Genomic DNA, 8,609 nt, shown 5'->3' with positions numbered 1-8,609 from the left:
GATTCCAATGCTCTATTTATTCATGTAAGAGATTTTAACCATCCAATTGATTTTCAAAAAGTTGAGAAAGTAGTATCAAGCAAGTCCATGGTCGACAGGAATATAATTGAATCTTGTTTCATAAAAAGCAGTTTTGAAAATAATATGAATATTTCCTTTGGTTTATATAAATTAGATCCATTTATAATTAATAGAATTTGGGAAGAATTTAATAATACACTGGACAAATAATCTTTAAAATTTCTTATTTCTTGGGTAGAATAGTTTGTGGGGTGAGTTGTGCCAAGGACCTGTCCAAGTTGGGTCGGCGCGCGTCAGGTGTTTAAACCGTTGTGGGATCTGATAGTGAGGTGCCGGCCAGACCCCTTATATAGCTTCCTTGGATGCTTTACTTTCATAGTTCCTTGATAATGTGAGTAGTCACGAAAGCGCTTGGAATTTCTCTATTCTTTCAGAGTGGTTGTTTTGCATATTCTGAAATCACCTGTTTACTGTGATCTTATTGCATATATATATATATATATATATATATATATATATATATATATATATATATATATATATATATATATATATATATATATATATATATATATATATATATATATATATATATATATATATATATATATTATATATATATATACATATATATATATATATATATATATATATATATATATATATATATATATATATATATATATATATATTATATATATATATATATATACATATATATATATATATATATATATATATATATATATATATATATATATATATATATATATATATATATATATATATATATATATATATATATATATATATATATATATATATATGTATATATATGCAAAACAACCACTGTGAAAGAGTAGTGAAATTCCAAGCGCTTTCGTGACTACTCACATTGTCAAGGAACAATGTGAGTAGTCACGAAAGCGCTTGGAATTTCACTACTCTTTCACAGTGGTTGTTTTGTATTTTAAAATCACCTCTTTACTGTGATCCTATTGCATATATATATATATATATATATATATATATATATATATATATATATATATATATATATATATATATATATATATATATATATATATATATATATATATATATATATATATACAAACACTGATCTCTGGCTGAAGGAGACTCGAACCTACGAACCTTGGAACAAGGTACGCAGTGCTATACCAATCTACCCACACTGGACAATACCTTGGCGTGCAGCTGGCTGCCTTGGATCAACGTGTAGCGTAAGCTGCACGCCAAGGTATTGTCCAGTGTGGGTAGATTGGTATAGCACTGCGTACCTTGTTCCAAGGTTTTAGTGTCCTTCAGCCAGAGATCAGTTTTTGTGTATATTTCGCCTGCTCTTCCGAATTCCTTGCATATATATATATATATATATATATATATATATATATATATATATATATATATATATATATACATGTATATATATATATATATATATATATATATATATATATATATATATATATATATATATATATATATATATATATATATATATATATATATATATATATATATATATATATATATATATATATATATATGGTGGCCTGGTGGTTAACGCTCTCGCTTCACACGGTGAGGGCCTGGGTTCGATTCCCAGCCAGAGTAGAAACATTGGACATGTTTCTTTCACCTGTTGTCTATGTTCCCCATCAGTAAAATGGGTACCTGGGTGTTAGTCGACTGGTGTGGGTCGCATCCTGGGACACTGACCTAAGGAGGCCTGGTCACAGACCGGGCCGCGGGGGCGTTGACCCCCGGAACTCTCTCCAGATAAACTCCATATATATATATATATATATATATATATATATATATATATATATATATATATATGCATGATAGCCACTTGAAAAATTAGTGAATTTCCTGGTGATTTCGTGATTTCTCACATTATCAAGGCACTGTTAAATTAATAGGGCAGCAGAAGGTATATGAAGCTGAGATATCATCTCAAATGTGACCTGGCATCTGACCCAGCACACTGAGCGTGGGAGTGAAGTGCAGATTTGGATAGGTCATATATGTCACGTACAATTTATGAGTGACGTGTCAGGCATAGCTTAAATTTCTCACAAACTTTATTAGTTATAAATAAATTAAATTATATAACGTGATTCTATTTAATCTGCCGTAACCATAGACCTGCTTGACACAGGTTTCTCGGTCTTTTGAGAATTAATTGGATGGTCAAAATCTCTCACATGAATAACCAATTCAGAGCATCAGACAAGAGTCTGATGCTCTGTTTATTCATGTGAGAGATATTAATATGAATATTAGTTCAGGATTATATAAATTAAATTGTATAAGTAGTGTTAAAAAATGTATAAGTGGTTTTAAAAAATGGGGAGGGATTGTTAGGATCTGTCAGTGCAAGTGTTTTTAAGGGAGCTGCTCCTTTCTCGTTTTAAACGATTTTAAAATGTAATTGATTCATCCGGATAACCGACATAAATGCATCAGCACTCAAACTAGGTGATAAATGCATGCTGTCAGAGGTAGTGACAGGGTATCATGTCTAGTTTGTATAATATTTTTTTCGTGTTCAACGTCTCTTATTAATATTATTTTACATCATTTTTTTTATTTTGCCGTTTGTGGCTTTTTAAGTTCTTTTGTTTAATTACCAAGAGTGAAGTTAGGTTTGAATAACATTTTGATGATCCCGTCAACTATTCTTCAATAGTGAAACATACTTGCCACGGGTTTAATAGTCCTCAGGGGATGTTACCAACTGGACATTATTTTCGTAACGACTATTTTTATCTGCAACACATCAAGACATTTTGCTTCACATACGAAATATTGATACCGAGCACAACACTAAGTGATCCTTTGTCATGGGATGGTGATGATATATACTCTGTTATATCCTGTTAATCGTTCTGGAGATCATCTCCACTGTTTAGTACCTACCAACCCTTCTAAATTGGAAAGTTTTACATGAATAAGAACACACGGGAATGTAAAAAAAAGAAGAGTGTACTGAATGTAGGTAGAGGCTTGTGAGGTTTATTAACCTGAATCAGAAAGAAAAGACCAACAGTCCCGTCAGTGCACAAGAATGGTATATAATACCGACAAGATGAAAATTTAGACATATGTGCAACATCTGGGTATCTTTATTGGATGGCGATACGTCTACAATAAAGATACCCAGATGTTGCACATGTGTCTAGAGTTTCATCAGTCCCGTCAGTATGTAAGACATTTAGGAGAGCTGTAGCTGCGTCTACTTCAATAATATTTATGCTTTCAACAATAGTTTTTGTTTCCACGTCGTATCTAAATCACATATCGATCCCACAACTCAGTTTGCTAATAGCCTGGAACCTGGATTATTTTTCTAAGGAAAATTTAAAGAATTGCTAATCAATATGTAAAATATAAATCGTGCCTTTTCTGCCTTATAAAATATAGAGTAGATTTCTTTTGCATAATTATATATGTATCATTTCTTGCCGCCGATTTTGGGCACCAGAAATAATGATGCCAATATTATCACATATATTTAGTTGATGGTAACTGTCCTTGATTTATAAGCCACTGTTACCAGGAGATATGAGACTGATAAAGAATTCATGTTTAGTACTTCATTATCAAGGCTACCTATGAGAACTTTCTCATGCAATAACGTCACAGCAAGCTGCTACGGACCAAATTATTCTCAAGCATGTGGCGGGCGATAGTTGCGTTCTTTCGTTGATAATACAAAACACATTGTACCCATTTTTACAAGTTCTGGGGTAATTTTGTAGTTTTTGAAGACTAGAAGGACAGGGTATTCAGACATATGAAAATGAGTGATGAATCTCTCTTGTAAAATGAACATTATCATGTGTATAAATTGTTTATAAAGCCAAGCTTATGAAGAGATCTTGATCCAAGGAACCACAGCTACCCCACCATTAATTTTTGTTATTATAGAATATGTACATATTATAGCATACATACATTTGTTATTATGTGCACATAAATTTACGCATTTATATACGCACTTATTTGCTTTATTAGCCATGGAACACGATTGTAAGTGCTTAAAGTGCTAGAGTGCAATATGAATTTACTACGCTCTGTTTTCAAAAGATAAATAAAAAATAATAAATATTGAACTGTAGAAGATCAATTTTAAACTCTTCAAAAGTTGCACATGCAAGAAACAGTGGTTAAAAGAAATATTTTAGTTAAGGTTGTTCTACAATTGGGCGTTTTACATAAGGTTCTTCTGGACCTTGGTATTATACGTAAGGTTGTTTTGAACTTGAGTATTTTCTTCGAAAGTGTCGTCAGAACATGTTTTGTATGCAGGTGGATATGTAAAAGTCGTGTCAGTGTTGATAATGTCTCCTCGGTGACGACCGAGATACCAAGGTCAAGGTCCCGAGGGAAATCGAAAGCTGCTTTACTCTTTTTTTTTTTCTGATAAAAGAGTTCCTAAGGAATATTTTCCACGACTGTATCTGTTTTCTTTTTGATTTGAACATATCAGTTTTATTTCCATTGTATCAGATTTTTTACTTCAGTTATTGAAGCATAACATATAACAACCCATAATGAATTTGCTATTGTCTAAAACCTAAACCGTTTTTAGCTACGGTGAGAAACATTTGAGTTTTCTTTTTGCAGTGGGTATTAACAGTTCTTGGAGGTGTAAACAGGAAAAGAACTTGTTAAGTTATTCCACTGAGACCTGCGACGCTATGAAGTGTGTGCCCAAGTTACCAAGTCCTTGCTAATTCAGTTCTTCCTTTTCTTTGGGGTCAAACTTGACTGCCTCTCATTTTCCCCAGGCTCTGTTTGGCTCCTACGTGTTTAGCGTTTCTCCATGAATGTAATTTTAATGATTCACCTCTCATTTATTTCCACTAGATTGTAGTTCCACCCTTCTTGTAAATAATGATTTTTCGAAATCTTTAACAGACCTTAATAATTAACATTTAATATGAAACTGGAATTCTCTAACAGTGAAGTCACCTTGAAGAGCCACTTTATCGTGGCTTTACAGGGAACTGCAGGTAAAATGCTTGCAAAAGTGTTTTTCCTATGTGTTTGCCAAGCAAATGATACATGCAGCAAATTTGAAGTTTCGCGTGAACATTATAGTTGAGTGCACTATAGGCAAGATCCTGCATCAGCTTAGTCTCACGAAAAAAATATTTATTTTTTAAATTTGAGTATAGTCACGTCTGGAAAGTGGTACTTTTAAGACATAAAAACTTTAAAAGTAAAATTTAGTGCCTACTGACCCAAATTCTCAGTGTGTAGTTGAAGATACATATACCTATTAACTGAAATGCGTTTGACATTTCCGTAGACTACATTTAAGACGAAAGAGACACGAGGCTTGTGAAACCAACTTTCTGTTGTTGTAGTGTATCACAGGCGCTCTATTCTGATGTCATATATTTTATTTATCATAAACTTGTACCCCTACAATAGCTATTCTGTACGAGTTACATAATGAGAATACCAGCAGTGAACAGCTACACTGTTCATTATAAAAGCTACATGGTGTGGACACCCTCGGTGTAAGCTGCCTCTTTCTGTGACCTGCATGGCAGGAACACCCACAATACATGGTTACACTAAGATATATGAAAGTTACATAGTGCTACCTTATTCGAAATTAGAGTTACATTTTGCGAAAGCCTCCAATGTGTGGCTGCCCTTTTCTGTATTAGTTACAGTGTGGGAACACCCGCAGTGTGTTGCACCCTGTTCCATATGAATGTCACATTGCGGGAATATTTGCATATTGTGTTTACCCTATTCAGTATGATAGCGACAAGAGGAACACACCCAGTGTGCGATTATCTTCCTCCATGTTAGCTACACATTGGGAATACCCGCAGTGTGACAGCGTCTACCCTATTTTGTATGAGTTACATGATGGGGACACGTGTAATGCATGGCTACGCTATTCTATAAGATACTAGATACAGTGTGGAAAATCCCATAGTGTGTCTATCCTATTCCTTATCACTAATAAATCCCTTATCACTAATAAAAGCCATCTATATTCCGCTGTCATATTCCATCACACAGACTTAAGTTACATACATATGATAGTATACACACATATATGCAACTATACGTGTGTATCTTATAATGTGACATGGAATGTGGCAAGGGAAATATTGTTAACTTCAACACTGTTGACAGTATGACAGTTAACTTTCACACTATTGACAGCATGACAGTTAACTTCCACACTGTTGACAGCATGACAGTTAACTTTCACACTTCACACTATTGACAGTTAACTTCCGCACTGTTGACAGCATGACACTTAACTTCCACACTGTTGACAGCATGACAGTTAACTTCCACACTGTTGACAGCATGACAGTTAACTTCCACACTGTTGACAGCATGGCAGTTAACTTCCACACTGTTGACAGCATGATAGTTAACTTCCACACTGTTGACAGTATGACAGTTAACTTCCACACTGTTGACAGCATGACAGTTAACTTCCACACTGTTGACAGCATGGCAGTTAACTTCCACACTGTTGACAGCATGACAGTTAACTTCCACACTGTTGACAGCATGACAGTTAACTTCCACACTGTTGACAGCAGCTAACTTCCACACTGTTGACAGCATGACAGTTAACTTCCACACTGTTGACAGCATGACAGTTAACTTCCACACTGTTGACAGCATGACAGTTAACTTCCACACTGTTGACTGCATGACAGTTAACTTCCACACTGTTGACAGCATGACAGTTAACTTCCACACTGTTGACAGCATGATAGTTAACTTCCACACTGTTGACAGTATGACAGTTAACTTCCACACTGTTGACAGCATGACAGTTAACTTCCACACTGTTGACAGCATGACAGTTAACTTTCACACTGTTGACAGCATGACAGTTAACTTTCACACTTCAAACTATTGACAGTTAACTTCCACACTGTTGACAGCATGATAGTTAACTTTCACACTGTGGACAGTATGACAGTTAACTTCCACACTGTTGACAGCATGACAGTTAGCTTCCTCACTGTTGACAGCATGACAGTTAACTTCCACACTGTTGACAGCATGATAGTTAGCTTCCACACTGTTGACAGCATGACAGTTAACTTCCACACTGTTGACAGCATGATAGTTAACTTTCACACTGTTGACAGCATGACAGTTAACTTCCACACTGTTGACAGCATGACAGTTAACTTCCACACTGTTGACAGCATGACAGTTAACTTCCACACTGTTGACAGCATGACAGTTAACTTCCACACTGTTGACAGCATGACAGTTAACTTCCACACTGTTGACAGCATGATAGTTAGCTTCCACACTGTTGACAGCATGACAGTTAACTTCCACACTGTTGACAGCATGATAGTTAACTTTCACACTGTTGACAGCATGACAGTTAAATTCCACACTGTTGACAGCATGACAGTTAACTACCACACTGTTGACAGCATGACAGTTAACTTCCACACTGTTGACAGCATGACAGTTAACTTCCACACTGTTGACAGCATGACAGTTAACTTCCACACTGTTGACAGCATGACAGTTAACTTCCACACTGTTGACAGCATGACAGTTAACTTCCACACTGTTGACAGCATGATAGTTAACTTCCACACTGTTGACAGCATGATAGTTAACTTCCACACTGTTGACAGCATGTCAGCAATTAACCTGTTCAACACTAGTCAAGAATACTTGAATCCCTAAAATGGGGATTAAAGTAAATTTTCAGTGTATATACAGTGACATATATACTCTCGGTCTACTTATCATTGTAGCAATAAAGTTAATGATAATGGGCAAATAATTATAATAATAATTCATTATCATTATAATTGTCATCATCATCATTATGACTAGCAGCATATATTTGATATCAATTTCCACTCAAATTAATTTATATAATTTTCAAGGTCCCTTAAATGCAGTTACAAAAAAACACTAGTAATAAATATAAATTATGGAAACTTTTGCATTAATGTACCACCTAGGTTGGTACATTACTGATGGCAAAAAAGTTGAGTAAGTTTATTTATATATATTAGGAATAAATCCGTTAATTTACATCAAATAATAATAACTAATTAGTCTTGAGTGGTAAATAAAAGCAATGTATATATATGAATTACGTCAGTAGTTACTGGCGCCACTTTTGTTGACAGGTTGGTTAATGGGGTTGAAAGCCTATCGGCTACACTAGGTTCAATGAGGTTGCACGTAACCTTTTAAAAATATTTTAATCCCTAAATCAAGGATTAAAGCAAATTATCAGTATATATAGGCTAAGAAAAATGCACTTCTCGGTGTACATACTTTCTTCCACTTTGCTCATGTACCGCCAAAATTGTCATCTGAATCGCCTCTATTAAATTAAGCCTACGTGGAATGATAAAAAAGTTGCAAATTAAATATTTATTATAAAATGTTAATACCCATAACTTAGCGATTATTGCCGTGTGGTTTAATTAAAATGACCTGTAGGAAATTAACGGCAGAATTTAGATTTTCAATTGACCAGGATCAGATTGCTATGACCAACATAATATTATATTCAT

The sequence above is a fragment of the Cherax quadricarinatus genome, chromosome 33 (genome assembly GCF_038502225.1).
Source record: "Cherax quadricarinatus isolate ZL_2023a chromosome 33, ASM3850222v1, whole genome shotgun sequence".
Lineage (NCBI taxonomy): Eukaryota > Metazoa > Arthropoda > Malacostraca > Decapoda > Parastacidae > Cherax > Cherax quadricarinatus.
This window is presented reverse-complemented; position numbering follows the sequence as displayed.